Raw genomic sequence first — 27,446 nt, forward strand, 5'->3', positions numbered from 1 at the left:
TGTCTTGATATACACATCTCTAGTTATTCATCTTACCGGCTGCATAGCAACCCTTTGTATGATTATACAATTTATTTACCGATTCTCTAGGATCTAATTGTTTACTGTTACAAACATTATTGTAACACAGATTCTTTTACAGGTCTCCTTAAACATTTGCATGAGATTTTCTCTTAGTTGTGGTTTCAACTCTCTTTCATAGTGACTTGTACTAAGGATATGCATTGTGCACTGTGACCCAGTGCAAAAGAATGCAGAAATGACTGCAGAATTGTTTCACGAAACATCTGCCCTCTGGATATTTCCATTCTATCTGTTGTATTCTACATCTTTTTTTTTTTTTAAGTGCTGATCATTCCTCTTTAAGGTGATTTTACTACCTGCTAACAAGTTTACAACCTAAATGTTAAAACAACCACTACTTTAAAACAGATCCAAAAAGGGTGGCAAAAAGTATTTTCATCTTTGCCAGATGGGGTCAAGTTGCTTTCCCATGTTGTTACCAATTTATTACCGCTACAGTAAATGAATCCTGGTTATTCGTCATTCTTCCAAACAGTTGGAATTTATACTGACTGCTTTTTTTAATGTTCTTTTTCTTTAAATTTCCTATTTCCATAAATTTTCCTATTTCTTTTAGGTGGTTGAAGTCATATCAGCTGCCAGCCAATACCAACTGACATGGCGCATAGCTTTTAAATATACAACAAATCAATAATCATCAGGCATTTGAGGAAAATCAGGAAAGTGAAAGAAAACTAGAAAAACAAACGGAGCAAACCCTAGAGGAGAGGGTGATAAAATTATATTTAAATCCTCCAAAGATATACTATGCTATCACATCCATACAGTAAGAACGGGCTCCATTGAAAAAGAAGTAAACTGATTGAGAAAAATGTTCTTGACGCGAAAAGCATGTATGACTAAATAAAAAAATGCAACAGAATAGCTCACTGGTAGAAGGATATTAAATTAAAAAACAAATTAGCCACTGAAATCTGGAATGAAGAGCATAACACAAAGGGAAAAACAACTTCAGAGAAAAGTTAGAAATATTCAGGATAGAGATAGAGCCAATACTGACTGAATAGGAATTTTGAAAGGAAAAAACAGATACCTGATACAGTAACAGATAAATCAGATAAGTAAAAAATGCAAGAAAATTTTCTTGAGCTGAACATCTTTGGTTTCAATAAACTAATGGTTATCATACACAGAGAACACAAGAATACCCAAAGACACATTCTGAAATTTCTGAACATTAAGGCTAAAGAGAAATCCTACAAATTTCCACTGAGCAGAGAAATACACCTAAAAACCAGACTCCAAAAGGGGAGTGGGATCTATACCTGACATCAAAAGACAGTGAAACACTGTTTATACAATTTCCAGAGGGAAAAATTTTAACCTAGAATTTTTTTTCTTTTTAAATTTTATTTTATTATTATTATTTTGACAGGCAGAGTGGACAGTGAGAGAGAGACAGAGAGAAAGGTCTTCCTTTGCCGTTGGTTCACCCTCCAATGGCCGCCATGGCTAGCACACTGTGGCCGGCGCACCGCACTGACCCAAAGGCAGGAGCCAGGTGCTTCTCCTGGTCTCCCATGGGGTGCAGGGCCCAAGGACTTGGGTCATCCTCCACTGCACTCCCTGGCCACAGCAGAGAGCTGGCTTGGAAGAGGGGCAACCGGGAAAGAATCCGGCGCCCCGACCGGGACTAGAACCCAGTGTGCCGGCGCCGCTAGGTGGAGGATTAGCCTATTGAGCCACAGCGCCGGCCTTTCTTTTTAGAGTTTGTAGGTTTGGAGCCAGTGCTGTGGTGCAGCGGGTTAAAGCCCTGGCCTGAAGCGCCAGCATCCCATATGGGCGCTGGTTCAGTCCCAGCTGCTCCTTTTCCAATCCAGCTCTCTGCTGTGGCCTGGGAAAACAGTAGAAGATGGCCCAAGTCCTTGGGCCCCTGCACCCACATGGGAGACCCAGAAGAAGCTCCTGGCTCCTGGCTTCGGATTGGCGTAGCTCTAGCCGTTGCAACCATCTGGGAAGTGAACCAGCGAATGGAAGAACTCTCTCTCTCTCTCTCTCTCTCTCTCTCTCTCTCTCTACCTCTCTCTACCTCTCTCTGTAACTCTGTCTTTCAAATAAATAAAATAAGTATTTTTAAAAAAAATAAAGTTTGAAGGTTTTTTTTTTGGTAAAGATTGGTTTACGTATTTATCTGAAAGGCAGAGTGACAGATAGAGGGAGACAGAGAGAAAGAGGGATCTTCCACCTGCTGGTTCACTTCTCAAATGTCTTCAATAGCTGGGGCTGTGCCAGGCCAAAGCCAGCAGCCAGGAACTCCTTCTGGGTCTCCCACCTGGGTGGTAGGTACTTGAACACTTCAGCCATCATCTTCTGCTTCCCAAGCACATTAGCAGGGAGTTGGGTCAGATGTGGGGCAGCTGGGACTTTTGAACCAGCACTCCTAAATAGGATGTGGGTGTCCCAAGTGACAGCTTAATTGCTGGGCCACAAAGCTAGTTCCTAACCTATACTTCTATAATCAAAACTTGTGCAACTTTGAAGGCAAAGTAAAATTACCTAAGAAAGAAGGGATGAGAAACAGGAACACGAGAAAAACAGAATTTATAGTTAACTAAGTAATGTGTGATAACGTGCCTGTGAATAAAATAGAATTGCTAAAAAAAAAAAAAAAAAAAAAAAACCTCCTTAAAGTATTTTGACAGAGACAAAATGTTACAGGCTCCTGGCTTCGTCCTGGCCCAGTGCCAGCTACAGCTGGGCATTTGGGAAGTGAACCAGTTGATGGAAGAAGATCGATCTGTTTCCTTCTGTCTTTGAAATAAAGCAATAAAAACAAAATATACCATCTTGATGTGAATGGAAGGGGAGAGGGAGTGGGAAAGGGGAGGGTAGTGGGTGGGAGGGACGGTATGTGGGGGAAGCCATTGTAATCCATAAATCGTACTTTGGAAATTTATATTCATTAAATAAAAGTTAAAAAAATATACCAACTCAGATTATTTCATAGCAAATTTATGAATATAATTAATATATCAGTCAAATAGAAATTATTTCAGTTGATGATAAAAAGACATCCAACAAAAGCAAAATCAATAGAGATATATAAATCTCAGCACAACAGACAAAATCATTGTTCATAGAGGTATTTTTACAAAAAAGAGGGATGAAACAAAGACCATCATTAAAACACCATTATATATTCTGGCGGATGAATTAAAACATAACACAAATTAACATTAAAAACTTTGGGAAGGATCTGACAACATCACAATCAACAGCATGATTATATACATAAAACCTAAAACTGGAATTAATAGAAGGTGAAGTAGTTGAAGACAGTATAGGATCAATATATGTAAATTAATATATTTCATACATGAACAATAACAAGTTAGAAAATATAATGAGGGCCAGCACCACGGCTCACTAGGCTAATCCTCCACCTTGTGGTGCTGGCACACCGGGTTCTAGTCCAGGTCGGGGCGCCGGATTCTGTCCCGGTTGCCCCTCTTCCAGGCCAGCTCTCTGCTATGGCCCGGGAGTGCAGTGGAGGATGGCCCAAGTGCTTGGGCCCTGCACCCCATGGGAGACCAGGAGAAGTACCTGGCTCCTGCCATCGGATCAGCGCGGTGCGCCGGCTGCAGTGTGGCCACTGGAGGGTGAACCAACGGCAAAGGAAGACCTTTCTCTCTCTCTCTCTCTCTCTCTCTCTCTCTCTCACTGTCCACTCTGCCTGTCAAAAAAAAAGAAAGAAAGAAAGAAAGAAAGAAAATATAACGAAAAACTGTCACCTAATGTATGTTATCTATACCAGATCTATATTTGAAAAACTGCAAAAACTTTCATTTAAAAAACAAGAATAATTAATTTCCCTGAAACAGAAAACTAACAAATGAAATAGAGAAATAGAAGTTGTACTTAAAGACGCACAAGGTGCATCTATTTATCTGTGTATTTATCCCTTTAGTCAACGATCCTTTCAACCATACAAATCTACATAATTATTTCAGAATGTTGCTCAGTAAATCTTTTTCTTTTAAAGTTTTATTTATTTTTATTTATTTGAAGGGCAGAATGAGAGAGACAGAGGGAGAGAGAAAGAGAAACAGAGATCTCTCTGTCTGCTGGTTCTCTGCCCAAATGTCCACAATAGGCAGATCTGAGCCAGGCCAAAGCCAGGAGCCAGGAACTCCATCCAAGTTTCCTAGAGAACCAAGTACCTGAGCCATCATCAGCTGCCTCCCAAAGTGCGCATTAGCAGGAAGCTGGATTGGAACCCAGATGGAGTTCCAGGCTCCAGGCTTGGGGTTGGTCAAGTCCTCATTGTCTGGTCATTTGGGGAATGAACCATTAGACAAAGATCTCTTTCTGTCTGTCTCTCCCTCTCTCTCTCTGCAATTCTGTATTTCAAATAAATAAATCTTTAAAATATTCTGTATATAAAATAATTTTTCTAACTTCAGAAGTGATGAAATAGAAAAAGATGGACAAACCCAAATCAATACAAATATGCCACAAATATAGAAAAACTGAATTTCTGTAGATAAAATAATAACAAATAAAAATTACAGACAAACAAGACAATTCTGTAATGTGAATATTAAAGACAGAGGGTTAGTATTATAAAAGACCTCTTTAATATGAATAAGAGAAACATGTTGGAGAGAATATATAGGTGAAGAAACACAGTTAACAAACACATAGTAAATGTTTAACCAAACTCTATAACATCAATAAGAATGCAAACTCAAAGTGAAAGACACTTTCGCTCTTATATTTCAGGTTTTTGTTGTTTTGACAACAACAATTTTACTGATAATGGAGTAGTGTGCGCTTTTGTTTCTGACTGGTAGAAATGAAAATTAGACGGTAATTTGGGCAGATGGATCTATAGCCTTAAAATTTTCACAACCTCTGGCTTAGTATTCTATTTTTGATACATTCACCTGATAGACTATTAAGTACATCACAGATTTTTAAAACTTCTGAAAGTTAAACATTTTTTTAACATGTTAATATCTCTGAAACTTAGGTGAGATTCAGCCACTGAGGGTACCTTGCACTAACTGGCAGTTTGTTTTCTTTGTTGTTGGTACAAAAAGTAACCACATGTCTTACAACCAATGGATTCTTAAATTTGATGCAATATGGTATATGGTTATAAAAATGTTTGCAGAATGTGAAATGGAATGGAAGGGGTAATGTTTGAAACAGCATCTCATATTCCAAAGCATAGTTACAACTCTGTAAACAAAACATACACACATAAAATCTATGCACAGAAAAAATTTTACAAAAATTCAACAGTGATTACCTCTGGGTAGTATAGTCAGCATATGGGTGCTTAATTTTCTTCTTCCTTCAAATGTTCTGCTTTTTCCTAACTTCATATAATACACAATGCAAATGCCTTGATAAGGGAAACAACTTCTCTTAAATGATACATTTAATGAATTAAAAAAATCATACTTTTTAAAGTTCAAACTGTGGAATATCTGATCATCATGTCTTTTCAAAACATTAGTCAAATATGATTTCTTTGGCTATGAGGTTTCATAAAAAGTAGTACTTGGCTCAGACTTGGGAGAACAAGCCAAAAAAGATGGCTCAGTTTTACTCCCAGGGAACTCAAGCCCTGTGGATTTTGTAGTCAATTTTGGCAGCATTCCCTTTCTTAATACACAGTAAAATATTTCATTTTCCTAACTCTGGGTGAGTGCCATTGACGACAGTCCAAAGTCAGTTACTCAAGGGAGTCATCTGACTAGGTCCAGTGACATCAGTGGAGAGGACTGTTTGGTGGAGGTGAGGAACCTAGAGGAAGAGGCCATTCTGAGCATGAAAGTGTTATCCCACTTGAAGACTTCACAGGGAATAACCGTCTGGGTGGCTAGTGCGTATTTGCAGGCCTTTATGTATTAGACACTCCAGTTGTGCTGTTCAACAACATTTCTACTTTCAAAGATTTTGCAAGAAAATTTAAGGAGTGGGAAATTCATCTCTGAAGTAAAAAGAAATCTCAAGATTTCCACAGGTAAAACCATAAACAGTACCTGTAGAACAAAGCTGCTAATTCACTGTAAGAAAGCTCAGAAATGCACCTTCTTTTTCTTTCACATGAGTATATTTTATAATCAACAGTGGGAGAGATTTATCCCCAAATTTCTTAGAGCTTTTAAATTTAAACTTAAGGCACAGACATGTTCCCTTAAGTCATAAAAGTTAAACATCCTACTACAAACAAAAGATTTTAGAAAGGCTCAGAGATTACCATTTTTTAAAAACTGTATTCAAACAGGACTCAGAAATAAGTGCAATCAGAAGTGTATCTATAGAAAATAACTGAGCCTATAAAATTCACTCTTAATGGAATGGAGGTTACAGGAGCAAACACATCTGTTAACACTAACTGAATTATTATCTTAAAAGGAGTGCATCTGACTGTATGCAAACTGTAAAATTACAAAGTATACTTGAAAAATCTTCTATATTTGCTATATCCAAGAAGGTTCCCTCTTCTTCCCAAAAACCATCATAATTTTTAGAACTGCCTTCACAGAGACAAAAAATGACAAAGCACATCATTATCGTTACATGTTACCATATCAAGTCCTAGGTCAAAGTATCTTCCAATCAGTACCCTCTACCTTTTCAGTTTTTCATTTTTAAATATATATCCTAAATGCAACTAGAAAGCATCAAGTCTGAACTTTGTGTTTTCAAATCTACAGACATGAATGAAAATCAATAGACAAAAAAGTATGAATAATGGTTTTTACTGATAGTCCTTTTTCTCAGCTAAAAATAACTAAGACAGACCTTGTTTTTTTAAGTTTTACTAATGGAGTCTGAGGGAGAGACATTTTCTAAAAACGCACAACAGACATGGAAGTGGAAACTTGTAAGAAGTTTTATATGCATCTTTGCCCCCCTGGAAGCCCGGATCAGATTTACATCAGGAAAAAAAAAACCCTTTTATAAGAGAAAATTAGAAAGTGACATCTCTTGTTACTGACTTGTTAATTCTAATGCCCTGTAAAACTGAAATAAATTTTAAAATACAATTAACATGCAAAGTTAGGAAGGTATACAGCTCCTCATAGATTTATTGTGACCTAAGGCCCTATTAGACTGCCGTTCCAGAAAAAACTAATAACTTCACTCATTAGGTTCACGGCAATGTTTCTATGGGGAGATGCAGTCATTTGTGGCAGCTAAAATTTCCTATGCTTATTAACTAGCAATGGTTATAAATAAGTCCCAATTTTACATTAGAATTTCACAATCTGAATTTATAGTATTTTCAGAAACTAGTAACTACAATCAAAGCACTAGATCTCAATAAAATTCACAATGATTATTCTGTATAGCAGAATTATCAAGGGAAACTCCTAATTCATTGTTTTTCAGTCTTTCCTATAAGCACAAACATATTACATACATATAACAGCAAATTTTGGTTAGATACTGTAATCGACAAGGTATATGGGTACACTGTGAAACATAACCGTTGAATAGCTTCAGTAAGCCCCTGTGCCTATCTAGAAACCATTAGCCTATGAAAACCTTAACACAGGAAGCAGAAATAAATGTGATATAGTTGAGTGCTCGCTTCAGCAGCACATATACTAAAAAACTGGAAGGAAAAAGTGATATAGTTGAAATTACATTTTCTCCTACAGATACCTAGAGTTGATTCCAAAATTTTTCAAGTTGGGAAATTTAATATAATCTTTCATCCTTCCAGAGTTGGAAGAGATTAGATAAATTTCTACAGGAAATCTAAGACATGTAAGTCACAAAACTGAAAAAGTATATCATCTCATTTAGAAATAGTAAGGATTTCAGTGTAAATCCATTTTTTTTTTTTTCATTTCCAATAGCATACTAAGGGGGCCAGCACTGTGGTGTAGCAGATAAAGCTGCCTCCTGCAGTGCCAGCATCCCAAATGGGTGCCGGTTGGAGTCCTGGCCACTCCACTTCTGATCCAACTACCTGCTAATGCACCTGGGAAAGCAGCTGAGAATGGCCCAAGACCTTGGGTTCCTGCACCCACATGGGAGACTGAGAAGAAGCTCCTGGCTCCTGGCTTCAGATAGGCCCAGCTCCGGCCATCGCAGTCATTTGGAGATTGAACCAGCGGATGGAAGATTCTCTCTTTATATATCTCTCTTTGTAACTCTGCCTTTCAAATAAATAAAACAAACTTTTAAGCCAGCGCTGCGGCTCAATAGGCTAATCCTGCGCCTGCGGCGCCGGCACACCAGGTTCTAGTCCCGGTCGGGGCGCCGGATTCTGTCCCATTTGCCCCTCTTCCAAGCCAGCTCTCTGCTATGGCCCGGGAGTGCCGTGGAGGATGGCCCAAGTGCTTGGGCCCTGCACCTCATGGGAGACCAGGAGAAGCACCTGGTTCCTGCCTTCGGATCAGCGTGGTGCGCCGGCTGCAGCACGCTGGCCACGGCGGCCATTGGAGGGTGAACCAATGGCAAAGGAAGACCTTTCTCTCTGTCTCTCTCACTGTCCACTCTGCCAGTCAAAAAAAAAAAAAAAAAAAAAAAGAGACCTTTAAAAAAATAGTATACTAAGCATAATCATAATAACATGTTTGCCAGTATAATTTTAAGAGATTCTTCTTTGTTAAGGAAATAATCAGCTAAATATTATCTTTAAGCCATTATATAAATACATATGCACATGCACATGTACCAATGGAAAACAGTCCAAACTTGCCTTAATTTATTCAACAAATATCCATTAAGAACGTAGTGTACGTCACTTAAGATTACTCAAAGTCATTTCTCTTTTTATGTAACTTGAAATTTCTAGAGTTTCTTGATCAAGTGGAAAAGCTTTTTTGTTGCCACTAAAAATGATCTAAATGTAACCTGGATTTATTAAATTACTTACTTCATTACATAAATTTATTCACTACTATTTTTTTACATTTTATATAATGATATCTTAGAGAAATTTTGAGGGTCAGTATAACCAAATTTAACTTGGAGAGTTCTAACCTGAGTTTTTCAAAGAGGCCACATTTCTTCATCTGGGTCCTAGTAAACATGAGTTAAAGTTGACACTTGACTTCAGAATGTCCCATGTACTCAAGATAACCAGCTCATCAACCACTCCCCTCCATCACATCCCTGCCCACTCAGCACTGCCACCAAGTTACACTCTGCTTTTTTCTCTTTCTCCGAAGAGTTTGGCCTATTCTGCCTTACTTTTGCTTTGTTCACTGCTCACAATTCTCATGACAAAGGTGTGCCCCCAAACACCTTTACTTTCCTGGATACTTTGGGAAAATAACTCAGTTTCAATTTTGTGAACTCAAGAATCAGTTTGGTCCTCAAGTCGCTAACTATCACCAGGTACTTACTATGTGTCATACTGGGATAGATCTCAGGAATGGCAGATAAACACAAAAGCAATGACCAGAAATATTCCTGTAACTGGGAAAAGAGAAATCACGGATTCCAATCACGATCAGATCAGCTCGCATAAACAGTGCACTCAAATTTGGAAGCTCATGAAAGTACCTAGAAATCCTACTGATAAGCATCCTCTCAAAGATCTATCTACCCCTTATTGAATTTGTTTTTTTTTTCCAGATTTAATATTTAACATAAATAAAAATATCTTATTTAACATATATGCTTTGTATTTCCTTTTATCACTAGGCTGATTTTCTATTTGTCAGGGTGGCCACAGGTTTTCTATGGTGTGAAATACATTCTTGGCTATAATAAAAGTGCAATAGCCACTTGCTAAATTGGGTTGAAAATTCCCAGCAACTAACTCATAAATAAACTTCTGAAATACAAAGCACTGTAAATTGGGGATGACTTATTCCTCATTTATATATTTACATTCCTTAGACTTAAGACATGGTGCCATCACTAGGAAACACCAGTGAATGACTAGTTTATGATTTAAAAAAATATTCTGAAGACTGTGAAGCTACATGCAAACTGCCCATCAGTCTAACGAGGACTGAGCGTGGGAAATTCTGTAAAGAAAAAGGTGGTTTGTGATATCACCTCTCTTATGTTTACTTTTGACTTTAAGTGCAAGATACTGGTCCAGAAAAGGTTTCTACAGAGCAGCTGAGTTGCCTCTTAAGCACAGGTTAACAGGCTAAAAAAGAAAAACCGCAAAACAAAACCTGTTCAACAGGCTTCTGTACACATAGAGGAAATTAATTAGAGAAAGTACAGCCATTTTACACTATATGTAGGGTACAAACCATTTGTAATGTATTTGCTGATACTCTGCACAAGTTTTCATTTCAGCTAAGTGGTCTGCCTTAAAGGACTCACCAGAAGCAATAACTAACAGAGGATAGATTAGAAACTTGGCTTAGAAAGGTGCATCTTTAGGCAATGACTCAATTTAGCAATTAATATATACATACTTCCTTCCTCCTACAGAAGAATGATTATATGCTTTCCACCCATGCTGCTAAAAAGATACATATGTAGATATATAATTAGCATGTAATCCCCTATTTTAAGATTATCCAAATGACGGTTTTATTGCAGTATCACTAGATATTTTAAGAGTTTGTTTTTTCTTTCTTTGCTCCATTACTTATATATACACACACACACACACACATACATCTGGTTATAGTAGTACTCTAACAAAGCAAGATTATATGACATCTTGGTATCAGCAGTACAAACAAAATAACTGCTTTGTTCCTTAACTTAGAAATCCATGTGCCTTCATTTCATATGAAATTATAAAATTATCTAATTTTTATTTTCATTAAAGAATTTTAGAAAAATCAGGTGTTACTAGATCTAATAAAAGCACTCAACATTTAAATTATATACCCTTTTAATTAACAGTATCAACAATTTTTCAATTAGGAGGGAATGCTATAATTTGGAATACCAAAGATCCCAAAGGTAATTTTAAATTTAATGACAACAGACAGAAAGAGATAATTTTGAATTTTTATGCAGCTTAAATAAAAACATACAAAAATGGTATACTATTTTGGCAACTATTTATTTTTGGAAACTCTTTGTAAATAAAAACTCATATCCAAAATAAGATATTCCATGGACACAGAATAGTTGGTAATGGTTCAAGTGCCTTAGGCAACAGAGAAGTATTGTTTTGCAGTTGTTGTTTTAAAAACCTCTCCTAGTAACAGCAGTTCATCATGCACAAGAAACAACTGTGCGTTTAAACTGAATTTATAAACAATAACTGCAGAAGCTTAATTAAAACTAAAGTTTGCCCTATTAATTCCATTTCTAGGAACTGACAGAGATAGCCTGGCTGATACTCACCAAATGCTAGAAAAACGCCCAGGATTGTCTAAGCAACAAAAAGTAGACACATGGTGAGGTGCTGAAGACAGCTCTTTCTGGAGCTCAAAGCGCTTCAGACGAGGATCCTTTATCTTCCATTTAACAGAGGTTGCCTCCTATTACCAAAGTGTGACCGAGAAGTTTCCACAATTCCGTCTTGACTTTCTGTCCCTCTTTGAAGAGTAACAGTTACCACCGGAAAAGGTTAGTAGAAAATGATCACTTGAACACTCACATAGAGCAGCTGTAAATTTCCACTCTGCTTGCTCTCAGATTCCAAGCCTTGCTTGTCTCTTAATCTGTCACAGGCAGTTCTGTTTCTGGTCAAACCAGCTTGCTTATGCGTCCTCCTCTCCCTCTCTAACAGGCTTTTAGACACACACCACACAGTCACAGCTCCTTTTTCTTCCTCTCCAATTGTGTAACGTCACAAGAATGCATGTAAAGTAATTAAGCTGAAGCAAAATGAATTCTTGGGCCAACAGAAAAAACAAAGTCTAGGGATTAACAAATTTTTTCCTCCTTACTTTCATATGCTTGTTAATGCCTAGGATTTTGTCAACTGATTAAACTGGCTTGACCATCGCCTTTAAAAAGCCCTGCTGACAGTAACGATAAAACATTCACCTAATGTTAGTGGCTCAGGGGAGATGTTATTTCCCATTATAACAAGAAAGGCAGCAAGTTAACATGCAGCAACTATGAATTTAACCTTGAGATTTAAAATGCAGAGATGATTTGAGATTTTTTCTAATTTAATTTTAAAGCAGACTTCGATGAAATTTTAATGTATTTTTAATAATGAATTTTAAAACTCATACCAACATTTACAGTTATAAAAGGGAAAGTAAAAAACAGAAAAATATTGACACTAAAAATCATTCATGTGCAAATCAGATGCACTTAATTCTGTTTGGAAAGAAAGCATTTCCCCCTTAAGCATTACTCCTCAGGACGCATAATAGCTCTCCAACGAGAATTACAAAGGCTGAAGGCTGCAATAAATATATTTTAAAATTATTATACAAATATAGAGTAAAATGTCTTAAAATTATGGGTCTCTGAAAGGTCTAGGGATGAGGAATTAGCTGGAAAAGAATCGGGTGGTAGCTGACAGCTTAAATGGCATTTGTAGGATTCTGTGGAATTAGGAGGCAATGTACCCAGCTTGTAGTACTTGCTGCCTCAGAAGGAACGCTGGTCAACAGCTCACAGATTCTCCATCTCCCACTACCTGCTTCCAGGTAAGTCTTGGGCTCTTCTGATAGATCTCCCAATGACAGAGCTGCCAGAGTAGTTATCAGATTTACTAAGTAACACATTAATCTTACTGGTAACAGAATTAAAATATCTCTAAGAGTGTTAGTTTTAAAAGGTTAAAGGTAAATGTCTGTAAGTGCGTTTAATATGCCTTAAGAAAAACAAGTTACGCAAATAATACTTGGCCTTACAATACTGATTTTTTTTAAATCATTTTAAAGACTTATTTATTTGAAAATCAAAAGTACAGAGAGAAAAAGAGAGAGAGAGAGAGAGAAACTTCCATCTGCAGGTTCACCACCTCAGAGAGCTGCAATGGCCAGGGCTGGGCCATGCCAGAGCCAGCAGCCAGCTTCCTCCTGGCTTCCTTGGTGCAGGGTCCTAAACACTTGGGCCCTCTTCTGCTGCTTTCCCAAGCCATCAGCAGGAAGCTGTATTGGAAGTGGAGCAGCCAGGACTCAAATCAGAACACATATGGGATACTGGTGTCACAGGCAGTAGCTTTACCTGCTATGCCACACCACTGGCCCTTACATATTTCTGACTCTGGTTCATTTAAAGTGGACTTTTAAAAGTTAAATATATTATATGATAATTTGGTTGCTTCTTTTTTTTTTTTCTTTTTGACAGGCAGAGTGGACAGAGAGAGAGAGACAGAGAGAAAGGTCTTCCTTTTGTCGTTGGTTCATCCTCCAATGGCCGCTGTGGCCGGCGCATTGCGCTGATCTGAAGGCAAGAGCCAGGTACTTATCCTGGTCTCCCATGGGGTGCAGGGCCCAAGCACTTGGGCCATCCTCCACTGCACTCCCGGACCATAGCAGAGAGCTGGCCTGGAAGAGGGGCAACCGGGAAAGAATCTGGCACCCCAACCAGGACTAGAACCCGGTGTGCCGGCGCCGCAAGGCGGAGGATTAGCCTATTGAGCCATGGCGCCGGCCTATTTGGTTGCTTCTTAACACCTAAGAAACAGTCATCAAAAAAGACTACAGATGAGTCTGCTAATTATTCATTCAATCAGCAGTTTTATAAAATTTCTGGAGTTCTATTTTTTATTTTGAATGTTAAGTGGAAATTATCCCAAATCACTAAGGATTATTAAGTGCCTCATATCCTGTATTGCTTTCAAAGAGTTCTAGTAAAATTGAACAAATTCAGAATTTGTGAAAGTAGTTCTTAGAATAATGATAAGGTAAGGGCCAGCACCATGGCTCACTTGGTTAATCCTCCGCCTGCGGTGCCGGCATCCCATATGGGTGTAGGGTTCTAGTCCTGGTTGTTCCTCTACTAGTCCAGCTCTCTGCTGTGGCCCAAGGGAGCAGTGGAGGATGGCCCAAGTGCTTGGGCCCTAGACCTGCATGGGAGACCAGGAGGAAGCACTTGGCTCCTGGCTTTGGATTGGCACAACACCGGCCGTAGCTGCCATTTGGGGAGTGAACCGACGGAAGGAAGACCTTTCTCTCTGTCTCTCTCTCTCACTGTCTATAACTCTACCTGTCAAATAATAATAATAATAATAAAAGAATAATGATAAGGTTAATTTTTAATGTCACTTTAAAATTGGAAGATAAAGGATTGAATTCTCAGTTCCTGGTTTCAGCCTGGTCCAGCCAGGTTGCTGTGGACATCTGGGTTAGAATCCAGCAGATGGGAGATATCTCTGCCTGCACCACCCCTCATCCAAGTAATATAAATACAAATAAAAAATAAAATTGGGAGATTTTATATGACTCTACATTGAATTCAAAAGCAAAGAGTAAAGTCAAAGAATTTAAAATCTGTAACTGACAAGACTGACTACATAGTATTTGTATATATGATTCCCACTAAACACCACTTTATAACATGCACACAAAGAAACCATAAAATGTGACTTTATCAGGTCATAAAGGAAATCTATTTATTTCAAAAGGAGAAATTGTACAAGCTGTATCCTCTGACCACAGCATAATAAAACTAGAAGCTATTTTTAAATTTTTCAATAAACAAAAGTTCTTTTCTTTTTTTAAAGATTTACTGATTTATTTGAAAGGCAGAGTTATACAGAGAGAGGCAGAGACTGAGAAGGGGAGAGAGACAAAGAAAGAGAGATCTTCCACGTGCTGGTTCACCCCTCGGATGGCTGCTATGACCAGGACCAAGCTAGGCCAAAGCCAGGAGCCAGGAGCTCTCCAAGCATTTGGGCTATCTTTTGTTGCTTTTTCTCAGGCACATTAGCAGGGAGACAGATCAGATGTAGAGCAGCAGAGACTCCAACCTACCCCCATATGGGATGCCAGAATTGCAGGTGGAGGCTTCACTCACTGTACCGCAATGCTGACCTCACAAATGTTCTTTTAAAAACTCCAGGGGCTGGTGATGTGGGTTAAGCTATGGTTAAGCTGCCTGTGGTGCCAGCATCCCATTATGGTCACAGGTTCGAGTCCCGGCTGCTCCACTTCTGATCCATCTCCCTGCTAATATGCCTGGGAAAAAGCAGTCAAAGATGGCCCAAGTGCTTGGGAAGCTCTTGGCTTCTGGCTTTGGCCTGGCTCAGCCATGGTCCTAGCAGCCATCTGGGGGGTGAACCAGCACATGGAAGATCTCTCTCTCTCTCCCCCCTTCTCTTCCTCTGCCCCTCTCTCTCTGTAGCTCTGCCTTTCAAATAAATCATTAAATCTTTAAAAAAAAGAATTCTATTAATATTTGAAAATTAAACAATAAAGAACATTTTCAAAAATTATTTGGACAGAGAGTAATTAAAAACACAATTACAGGGGCATTTGTGCTTCGGGATACAAGGGAGTAAAGGAAGTAATGGGTTATATTTACTCTTGCATTTAAATAACTAAAAAACTGAGCAAAATTTGTAAAACAATGGTTTTTCAAACACTGGACACAAGGCAGTTCAGTTCAGTAATCCCTGAGAGAAAAGAAACAAACAAAAAAAGCTTTAACAACTGCTGCAGGCTGCAGAGCAGGGAGGGGGCGCTCAGCAGCCTGCCTGAGTTGAAGAGGCAGAGTTGAGAGAGAATTCAGGAGCACCAATGGGACTTGCATTCACAGAGTGAGCACCAGGGAGTCAGAGCCACAGAGAGATCCCAGGAGAGCTGCAGAGGGCTCCCATCAAGCCTTCAGCAGAGTGATCAGCACAGGTCTGCGAGAAGACTCTCTGATGTCAATCAAAGAACCCCTGGAAAAGAACAGGCAGAAAACATCCCCAGTACTTACAGAGGACAAGGAGCAGCTCACGTTTGACAGCAAGAGTAAAGAAATCTCAAAATATATAGGCAATCGGGTTGAGTACTCGGACGGACATTGCCTTAGTGGTGGCAGCACACTAGCCCTTGAAGAAAGGTTGCACCGGTGTTCCCTATCAGGCCTTGAAAGGACAGATTCCCCCACCCCACCCCAAATAACTGCATCCTAGAGTAGAATTCAAAAATATTTACGGACCTTTAAAAATCTAGCACACAGCAACACAGATTCACAATGTTTGGCATTCGGGCAAAAATTACCAGGCTATGCAAAGAAGCAGAAAAATACAATACATTATAGGGTGAAAAATCAGTTAACAGTAGCAGACTCAGATAGACAAAAATAACAGAATTGCTACCCAAGCACATTAAAACAACTGTTAGGAATACACTTCACAGGCTCAACATAGTACAAGAAAGAATGTTCAGGAGAGATATTAAAAAGATCCAAAACAAATTTCTAAAAATTAAAACTGTCATTTCTGAAATGAAAATTACACCAAATAGGATGAACAGCAGACGGCACTGACAGAAGATATGGTGAATAAACTGAAGACACAGCAACAGACGTTACCAGAATAAACACAGAGGGGATGGGCCAGCCCTTCGGCACAGCAGGTTAACGCCCTGGCCTGAAGCGCTGGCATCCCATATGGGCGCCGGTTCATGTCCCGGCTGCTCCTCTTCTGATCTAGCTCTCTGCTATGGCCTGGGAAAGCAGTAAAAGATGGCCCAAGTCCTTGAGCCCCTACACCCATGTGGGAGACCCAGAAGAAGTTCCTGGCTCCAGGCTTTGGATCAGTGCAGCTCTGGCCATTGCGGCCAACTGGGGAGAGAACCAGCAGATGGAAGACCTCTCTCTCTCTCTCTGCCTCTCCTCTCTCTGTGTAACTCTGACTTTCAAACAAATAAATCTTAAAAAAAAAAAAAAAAAAAAAAAAAACAGAGGGGAAAGAAAGATAAAAAAGTAAAGGTGAACAGAGCATCTAAGAACTGTGGGGAAACATTAATAGCCATAGTACTTGAAAAGGTTCATAGCGAAATAAAATTACTTGCATTTTATTTGAAAGGCAGAGAGACAGACACAGAGATGTTCCACTCATCCATCCATCACTCCCAAAATGCCAGCAAGAGCCAGAGCTGCACCAGCCTGAAGCTAGCAGTTAGAAACTCAAGCTAGCTCTGCCATGTTGGTAGCAGCCATGTAAGAAGGCATCCATCTGCTGCCTCCCAGGCTTTGCATTAGCAGGAAGCTGAATCAGAAGCAGAGCTGGGACTCAAACCACACACTGTGATATGGATTGTGGGTGTCCTAAATAGCATCTTAACCACTGTGCCAAACACCTGCACCTCCAAAATGAAATGAAAAAGTAAATTTGTTCATAGTACTAATTTTCCATGAACTTTCTGAATGCTCCTTGTATGCGTGGATTTCCAATTTGTTTGTATCAAAATAACCTTACCTAATCTCACTTTTCTATAAACTTTTTGCATACCCTTACATGTACTACATGTACTACTTGTATGAATAAAATTTGAATCTCAAAAGGAAAGGAAAGATGAAGAGAAACAGAAAATACTGTTTAAAAAATAATGAGTGAAAAATTTCCAAATTTAATACAAATTGTAAACTCATGAGTCTTAGATAAAAGTGGCATTATGGCACACTGAATAAGCAATTACTCCACAGTTAGTTGGACACAGAAAAGTGGTGGGAAAAATGATTTATCACTTATATATATGGTCTTTAAATTCCACTTGTCCATGAATTAAAGATAAGGGAAATTAAAAGATAAGTTTATTCTGGTGTAAAAATTGAAATTCATTTAGTTTTTTCAAAATATTTATTTTTCATGAAATTTGTGAAGAACCCTTATATACATGGATTTAATTTTTTTGCATCAAAATAAACACTGTTTAAGTCCATTTTCCATGAACTTTTAAAAAAAGATTGATTGATTTATTTGAAAGGCAGAGATACAGAAAGAGGTAGAGGCAGATAGAGAGAGAGAGGGAGAGACCTTTCATCTGCTGGAAGATCCCAAATGGCTGCAACAGTCAGGGCTGGGCCAGGCAGAAGCCAGAAGCCAAGAGCTTCAACCAGGCCTCCTACATGGGTGCAGGGGCCCAAGCACTTGGGCCATCCTCTGCTGCTTTTCCCAGGCACATTAGCATGGAGCTACTGGGCAGTGCACAGACCATACAATAAAACCCAGTGGCCCTCAATGCTGTACAGTGGAAACGTGTTAAAACTTTCTTACCACCCCAGTGTATAGGATTCATTCATCCAATCATCCAGCCATCTGCCAAAAATCTGCTCTTTGAGAATACACAGTAGAATAAAGAATTTATATTCTAACATGACATGTATCAAAATAAGTAAGAGCAAGGCACAAAATAATTACAAATGGAAGACCAATGAAACACTACAAAGATTCTAAAGAACCAAAAAAAAAAAATGTTTCTTTCTTGAGGACTCAAGAGAGTTTCAAAGAGAAGGTAGCATTAGAACTCAGTTCTGAAAGATGAGTATGGTTTGGTTACATGGAGGTAGAAACAAAGACGGTTGGAAAATACCAAATGTAAATAAATAATGATTTCATTTGCCAGAAATGAAAGCTATATGAGTGATAGTAGTAAAAAAAATGGAAAAACAGATTGGGATCAGATTATAGAGAGTCTTAATATTAGGCTAATGAGTTAACTAACTTGTTGGCAAAAGGGAGTTTTGACATGATCAGAACTTTCCTGAATATGGATTTATTTATTTTTTAAGTGATGAGGAGGTCTCATCTTACTGTATTCATCTTTTTTTTTTTTTTTTAATTTGACAGAGTTACACAGTGAGAGAGACAGAAAGAAAGGTCTTCCTTCCATTGGTTCACTCCCCAAATGGCTGCCATGGCCGGCACTGCGCCAATCCAAAGCCAGGAGCCAGGAGCTTCCTCCTGGTCTCCCATGCAGGTGCAGGGGCCCAAGCACTTGGGCCATACTCCACTGCCTTCCCAGGCCACAATAGAGAGCTGGCCTGGAAGAGAAGCAACCGGGACTAGAACCCGGCGCCCACTGAATATGGATTTATTATGCAGAATCAATGAGGCAGACAAACAGTAGGTGATGAAAATAAAGGCAGTTGTAGTAGACGAGGAAGACGGGGTCACTAGGCAGTGGGAATGAAAAGGTTACGGATACCAGAGAGAATAGATTTGGCAACTGAATAACTGTGGCTGGTAATTGAGACAACAGTCATGATGACAATGAGTTTCCACGCCTGTGTAAAACGGCAGATGGGTGACATCTTTAAAATAAATAAGGACCACAGGAAAAAAAATTTTATAAAAAACCAGTTGTTTGATAACAAGTATGAGGTGCCAGCAAGACTTCTGGATATGGATACCCACAGGCAGTTTAACATACAGAACTAGATCTTGGAGAGAAAACAGAGCAGGAGCCATCTATCCTGGGGTTGCCCATTCCAGCAGTGGGGAACCAGAGCCCAAAAGCAGGGTGTGGTCCAAAACATAGGGACTAAAGAAACAGTGGTTGGAGGGCAGAGAAGAAATAGGAAAGTCTACTGACACCATGACCTGGAAGATCGGCCTTCAAGAAGTCTTCAGGAATACCGACTGCTATAGAGGGGTAAAGGGCTTCCTACCAAAACCTGCAATCTTAGTTCTATGGCTCACTTTCAAGTCTTCTGAAGCAAATGCATTAGAGGAAAAGAGGATTTGGAAAACCACTCTTGATAAGGAAAGGGATCTTTCAAGAACTTATATTCCTTCCTAAGGAGTTAGGCTGATAGGCCAAAGCCAGGTTGCGACCACCAAAACATACTATAAAGTACAAAATATTAAGTATGCCAAAGACTCCAAGCCAGTCCTTCAGGGAAAGTAGTAATAGTGGCTTTGATCCTGTTAGCCTGCTAACCTGCCATGTTATGCCTAGAGCATCCTATGAGAGAGCATGGATCACTAGCACCCAACACAACAAATAGATCAGAGCAAAATTATAAATTGTTCAGGATGAAGTAGTGGAGGCATAAGGGTATACTAGCATGTATTATCGTTTCCAAATGCTGGATAAGAAATGGAAGGACAGCCAGAAGGGTTAATAAAAGGGGTTTCTGTTTGCCTCTTTTTTTTTTTTTTTTTTTACTTTGAACTTGGTAGATTGAGTGGGACAGATATGATGAAGATACAAGATGAGAAGGGGATAATTAATCAAGGGGGCATGATTCTTGAGCCCCCATGGAAGGCATAATAAGTGGAAAGGCTAATCTCCTACATGAGTTAATACATATTTTTTTGAAATGAGAAGAAAGAAAGTGTAATTCAAGAGACTATCCAGGGGCCAGCATTGCGGTATAGCAGGTTAAGCTGCCGGGGGCTACACCAGTACCCCATATGGGTGCCGGCTGGAGTTGCTGCTGCTCCACTTCCAATACAACTCGCTGGTAATATGCCTGGGAAAGCAGTGGAAGATGGCCAAAGCACTTGGGTTCCTGTTACACATGTGGGAGATGAAGTTCCAGGCTCCTGGCTTCAGATCAGACTGGCCCAAGATGTTGTGACCATTTGGGGAATGAACTAGCTGATGGAAGACTACTCTCTCTGTAACTCTCTCAAATAAAACAAACCAACCGTGTAAAGAGAGAAAAAGAGACAAACAGAAAACTATGTAAGTCCTAAATTTAACAGTTACAATTCCATATCATATATCACAAAACTAAGTGAAATACATGTTATGGTTTTCTACCAACTTCCCAATTTAAGGAACAAGGTAAGAAACATGGTAAGAAACCGGTCATGAAATGTTGAGATATAACATATGAAGGAACTTCAAAAAAAAAATCTGTGAAAAAATATAATTGAATGACAAGCTTATTTTGGTATAATAAAATTTTGAAATTCGTTATTTATAATACATTTCCACAAATTTTTTGAAGACTTCTCATATACTTGGATTTCAATTCTTTTTGCACCAAAAGAAACTTACCTTTTAATTCCATTTTCCATGAACTTTTAGAAGTTTTCTCATGTAAGTAGCATCATAATCAACAAAATGCTATAACCACAGGGGAATGATAATAATTCTCATATTTCCCTACCCTTCTTTGCTGGATCTATGTTTTGTTTTCTCTGCAGTTAATACTTTTATGGAAAGTTCTTGCTGAATCAGTTAGGAACACAAGATACTTCTTAATAAAGGAACAATTCCCACCCTGTTGAGGACTGACGCACATTCTCTTTTTATAAGGTGTGTCATACTCCAATTTTCCAAGCTTTTACAAACTTTCACTTGTGTACAAATTACTGAAATCAGAACTTCACAAAATTTTTTTGTTGGGAAATCCTATTACAACTGTTACAAACCTTTGCAAGTATAATTTGTGAGCTGGTGCTCTGGAAGCAAGAAGAAAGAATGAGATCTGAAAAGAACATAGAAAGGACAAAGAAAGAAGTAGGCTGAGTGAAGGGACAGAAAACCTGAGTTATAAATAACCCAGCTTAAAATGTCAAGGGAAACTGGTCTCTAAGTAGCTCATTCTATGTGGTTATGAAGCTTGTTAATAATGGAAGTACTTTAGACTATATTTAATTTTCAGATTAAACAAAGCCATTTATGGCAAACAAACACATAGCATTTGTAATAAAACATTCAGGTACTTTATTGAATGGAAAAATTTCTATGGAATTAGTTCAGTGATTATAATGGACTTCATTATCTTTATAAAATATATTTCACCACAACTCTGACAACTTATAAAACATGCTCTAGAGTAGGAAAGATGATTACAATCATTTAGTAACTATTAATTACAGAAAAGTATTTTTAATAAATACAAACACAGAATGGCATCTTGTTTTACAAATACAAACCAGTGTACATTTCTAGCTACTTATTCTAAAAATATGTATTTTTCCATTTTAATCTCAAAACCAATTCTCATTAAAAAAATAGCCTAGCATAGGGGAGCAGGCCTTTAGTCTACCTGAGAGCACCTAGGTTTGCTTCTTGGCTCTGATTCCTGATTTTCCTGAATCCAGTTTCCAGCCAACACAGACCCTGGGAGGCAGTGGTGATGGCTCAAGTAACTGGGTTTCTACCACCCACATAGGAGAACTGGTTCCACTCTCAATTCTGTCCCTTGCTGACATTTGGAGAACAAACCGACAGATTGAAACTCTCCCTCAAATAAATAAAAAATAATAAAAACATTTTATAAACCTAACTTTTTATGTTATATGCTTCTGTGTTGTTAGAAAATTCTTTGTCTTCCTCTTTTCTAATTGCATTCCCCAAAGTTAGCAGTTCTTAACTGCTAAAAGTTTAGAGCTATTCTTACATATATTTTTCCTAGGCATATGCAGACATACGTTTGAAAACAGAGAGACAATTTTTAATGAGGATCATTCTACTGTATAACTTATTTTCACTTCTTTATATCAGATTCTAGATTGTTTTACATGCCATATTTGGTAGAGGTATTTCATTCCTTTCTTTTTCTTTTAATTTGAGAGGCAAAAAAACAGACAGACAAGGATCTCCAACCTGATGGTTCATTACTCAAATGACCACAACAGCTAAGACTGAGCCAGGCTGAAGTCAAGAGCCTAGAACTCAATTCAGTTCCTCCATGTGGGTGAAAGGAACCTATCACCTTCAGCCACCACCATTGCCTCAAGGTTTGCATTAGCAGGAAGCTGGAGTTAGGAGGTATGCCAACATGGGACACTTGACATCTTAACCAGTCTTAACTGCAAGGCCTAATATCCACCACTACTACTTCTTTCTCTTTAAAGAACTGGGTGGTGTTCCTTAATATTGTTGTACCACAGTTTGTTTAACCATTTCTCTATATGTAGATGTTTAAGCTGTTGTTGGTTTGGGTTTTGGTGTTCTTGTTACTTTATTTATTTAATTATTTTTAAAAGTTTTATGTGGTTCTTTGAAAGGCAGAGTGACTCAGAAAGAAAAAGAGAGAGAGAGAGAGAGATCCTCCATCTACTAGTTCCACTCCCAAAATGACTCAAACCAGCACCCTAATACGAATGCCAGGCATCAAAAGCTGTGGTTTAACCCACTGTGCTACAACACCAGTGCCCTAGGAGTAAGACATTCTGGTGCTCTTACACATAACAGGGTGACTGTAGATAATAATAATGTGTTGAATATTTCTCTTATAAGAAAAGCAACTAGAAGAATTTTGAATGGTTTCACCATGAAGAAAAGTTAAAGATTGAGGGTATAGATATGTTTACCCTGACTGCATATTATGATTATATAATTCACACATGTATCACATATACAATTTGCATGTGTCAGTAAAAAAAAAAAATAGGACAGAGTCCAGAGCTATGACACAGCGGGTTAAAGCCCTGGCCTGAAGCGCTGGCATCCCATATTGGCGCCGGTTCTAGTCCTGGCTGCTCCACTTCCAATCCAGCTCTCTGCTATGGCCTAGTATAGCGGTAGAGGATGGCCCAACGCCGGCGCCGCAGCTCACTAGGCTAATCCTCCGCCTTGCGGCACCGGCACACCGGGTTCTGTTCTAGTCCCGGTCAGGGCGCCGGATTCTGTCCCGGTTGCCCCTCTTCCAGGCCAGCTCTCTGGTGTGGCCAGGGAGTGCAGTGGAGGATGGCCCAAGTGCTTGGGCCCTGCACCCGCATGGGAGACCAGGAGAAGCACCTGGCTTCTGCCATCGGATCAGCGCGGTGCGCCAGCCACAGTGTGCCGGCCGTGGCGGCCATTGGAGGGTGAACCAATGGCAAAGGAAGACCTTTCTTTCTGTCTCTCTCTCTCTCACTGTCCATTCTGCCGGTAAAAAAAAAAAAAAAAAAAGGCCCAAGTCCTTGGGCCTCTGCACTCACGTAGGAGACCCAGAAGAAGCTCCTGGCTCCTGGCTTTGGATGGGCAGAACTCCGGCCATTGCGACCAATTGGGGAGCGAACCAGTGGATGGAAGACCTTCTCTCTGTCTCTCTACCTCTCTCTGAAACTCTTTCAAATAAAGAAAATAAATCTAAAAAAAAAAAAAAAAACTTAGGACAGGTACTGGCCTAGTAGTTAAAACACCCAATAGAATGCCTGTGTCTCGGAGTACCTGGGTTCAATTTCCTGCTCTAGTTTCTGACTCCAGCTTCCTGCTAATGCAGACCCTGGGAGTCTGTGGTGTTGGCTTGAGTGGTTGAGTCTTTGACACCCACATGGGAGACCTGGATTGGTTCCAAGCTCCTGGCTCCAGTACTGGCCTGATTCCAGTCACTGCAGGCATCTGAGGTATAAGCCTTCAGATAGGAGCGCTCTTTCTCAGTCCCTCTCAAATAAATAAATTTTAAAAATAAAAAAATCTTCCACTGTAGAATTTCTAGATTCATGAAAATAGTATAAATGTAGGTCCCAAATTCAAGTGACTATGAGCTGGTAACCAGGAATTATTAGGGAAGATTTTAACTTTATCCAGCACTGAATGCTTCTTGTAAGATGGCTTCTGATCAGACTTCCTTTTACTTTCATGGAGTCCAAGGGTGTCTATTTCCAGACCCCATCCTTGTCCATGTATATAGCTCCTGTGCCAACAGAAATCCAGGGGTGTCCCCAAAGTATACAGTTATATCAGCACCTGTTTACCTACAGGATATACTGTTTTATTTCTAGTCCCAAAGAGTTTTCATGATTTTCTTACATCTTAATATATTCATTTTAAAGAATTTTTTATACTGAATCTAGTATTTTACATGTTTGATGGAAGGAGGGATTCAAGATCTCGTCTATCATACAGCTGAAAACAGAAATTATTTATTATTTCCGCAATTGCTTTCTAAAACTTACATCAGGATATTATATTTATTCTGGTGTGTTCAATGTAGTCTATAAATCTGTTAAGAGGATTTGTAATCTGATCATAAGCTATCTTATTATCTTACCTTGGAAGTGGTATATCATCTGCTAATTTGTTTCAACTTTTTCAGCCTTCACCAGTCACTGATCAACACAGCTTCTGACAAAAAGACACTTCAAAATTAATTTTCAAAATCTTTACAGAAAATATAACATATTTTCTTAATGCTATTAGGTATATAGAGTCACAAATTAAATTTCCACCATAATGAAATAAAGATAAATCTGAAGAGGAAAATATAGGGAAGGCATTTGGCACAGAGATTAACACATTACTTGAGCTAACCACAGAGATCCCTGCTAATGCACACCCTGGGAGGCAGTAGTGATGGCTCAGATTCCTGGGTTCTTGCCACCCACACATGGAAGACTTGGATAGAGTTCTATAGGCTTTGGCCTGGCCCAGTCGTGGCTATTACAGATGTCTGGGGAGGGAGCCAACAGAAGGAATACCTTTGTGTCTATGTCTGTCTGTCTTTCTCTGCCTTTCATATAAATGAAAACACAGAAAAAAAAAAAAAAAAAACCAACAAGAAAATGGCCGGACCATGGCTCACTAGGCTAATCTTCCGCCTGCGGTGCTGGCACTCCAGGTTCTAGTCCCAGTTAGGGCGCCAGTTCTGTCCTGGTTGCTCCTCTTCCAGCCCAGCTCTCTGCTGTGGCCCGGGAAGGCAGTGGAGGATGGCCCAATCCTTGGGCCCTGCACCTACATGGGAGACCAGGAGGAAGCACCTGGCTTCTGGTTCCAGATTGGTGCAGCGTGCTGGTGATAATGACCATTTGGGGGGTGAACCAATGGAAGGAAGACCTTTCTCTCTGTCTCTCTCTCTCTCTCTCACTAACTCTGCCTGTCAAAAAATAAAAAATAAAAAACAGGCCGGCGCCGTGGCTCACTAGGCTAATCCTCCGCCTTGCGGCGCCGGCACACCGGGTTCTAGTCCCGGTCGGGGTGCCGGATTCTGTCCCTGTTGCCCCTCTTCCAGGCCAGCTCTCTGGTGTGGCCAGGGAGTGCAGTGGAGGATGGCCCAAGTGCTTGGGCCCTGCACCCCATGGGAGACCAGGAAAAGCACCTGGCTCCTGGCTCCTGCCATCGGATCAGCGCGGTGCGCCGGCCGCGGCGGCCATTGGAGGGTGAACCAACGGCAAAGGAAGACCTTTCTCTCTGTCTCTCTGTCTCTCTCTCTCACTGTCCACTCTGCCTGTCAAAAAAAATAAAATAAAAATAAAAATAAATAAATAAATAAAAGGAAAATGCCCCTATTCCAATTACTTCAAGTGGTTTCCTTCTAAAAAGTAGTATTTAGGGGTTAGTGTTGCGGCACAATAGGTTAAGCTGCTACCTGCTACACCAGTATCCAGGGAACTTCCTACCCAGGTCCCAGCTAATGCACCTTGGAAAGCAGCAGAAGATGGTTCAAGGGCTTGGGCCCCAGTGCCCACATGGGAAACCCAGATAAAGTTCCTGTTTCCTGGCCAAGGCTTGGCCCAGCTGCAGCTGCTGTGGCCATTTGGAGAGTGAAGTAGCAGATGGAGGATCTCTCTCTCTCTCTCTGTCTCCCCCCCCCTCTCTGTAACTCTGCCTTTCAAATAAATAAATAAATAAATAGGCTATGCAAAGCCCCTCCTAACTTAAGGATGCTCTCTTCCTATTAGATGCTTGGTAAAATTTTAGCTCTTTCATCATTTTATTGTTTTACAGCACCAAATGTGAAAGAGCACTTTTAACTTATCACAAAGGGAAGAGGTGAAGGATTTCCTGCTATTAACAGCCTAATGAAAACCCATGCCTGCGAGGTTTCTTTTTTTTTTTTTAATTTCTGCTTCACCATACTTTTGGTTTCCACTTTTTAATAACTTCAGTATCAATGACAACTTTTGTAAAATTTACCTCTAACATCAATATGAATATAGGGATGTATGTTTATATTTTTTCACCAGAAATAAGGGAAAACTTACCCTTCTCTCCTTTTGTATGTGCATGAAGAACGTATACACCACTGATATTGACGCTCCACCTTCATTTTCTCAGCAGCAACTACAGGTATGAGTAGCAGACCTAGTTTCTGATGATCTTTCTGCTCAATATTTGATGTACATCTGCAATAATGAAGCAGAAAAAGTATACGTTTTGGAGTTCTATAGACTGAGTTTCTATCTCAATCTCCTACTTAGTAGCTGGCTAAACTGAAGCAAATTACTGAACCTCTCTAACACATCAGGAAAATAATATCACAATTCTCAACTTGTAACAGCAAGATCAAAATAATAAAGCACACATTCAGTGTCAGCACAATGCCTGTCATATAACACACACTCCATCTCATTAGTTCTTTCTGTATTACTCTGAATTTCATTTTCACTGTATTCAATCTAGTCCCAACCGGGACTAGAACCCGGAGTGCAGGCGCCACAGGCGGAGGATTAGCCTATTGAGCCACGGCACCGGCCTTCATTTGTATTTTGACTTTGCTTACTGCATTTTTGAATATATACCTTTACATACATACACACAAATATGTGTGTGTATATATTATATACAGTATGATTTATTTTCTTTTCTGGGAGTGAGTCATAAATCTGGGAGTGAACCAGCATCACTGGCTTACATCTTCACAGACTTTAAATTTGCCATCCCATGGCTGTTTTGCTCTGAATGTCACCTTTGAGAAGTCTGTGCTAACCTAACCTCTTCTTTCTGCCTGGA

General features: G+C 39.5%; 1 protein-coding gene across 30 annotated transcripts in view; it reads right to left on the reverse strand.

The window, feature by feature from the left end:
• Positions 1 to 27,446, reverse strand: part of CAB39L (calcium binding protein 39 like) — a 122,121-nt gene that overhangs the window by 69,251 nt on the left and 25,424 nt on the right. For 3 of the 30 annotated variants that reach the window (XM_008273846.4, XM_070048862.1, XM_070048863.1), the window contains exons 2-3: positions 26,699 to 26,839; positions 24,769 to 24,842 (exon numbers count right to left, since the gene is read on the reverse strand). The gene's annotated coding sequence lies outside the window, so the exon portion shown is untranslated. Of the gene's footprint in view, positions 1 to 5,338; positions 5,435 to 9,404; positions 9,473 to 11,328; positions 13,474 to 15,589; positions 15,779 to 21,214; positions 21,271 to 24,768; positions 24,857 to 26,698; positions 26,840 to 27,446 lie in introns of those variants that run through there. The other 27 variants (XM_070048883.1, XM_070048888.1, XM_070048865.1 and 24 more) reach the window with 22 other exon arrangements.

Source organism: Oryctolagus cuniculus, chromosome 9 (genome assembly GCF_964237555.1).
Source record: "Oryctolagus cuniculus chromosome 9, mOryCun1.1, whole genome shotgun sequence".
Taxonomy (NCBI): domain Eukaryota; kingdom Metazoa; phylum Chordata; class Mammalia; order Lagomorpha; family Leporidae; genus Oryctolagus; species Oryctolagus cuniculus.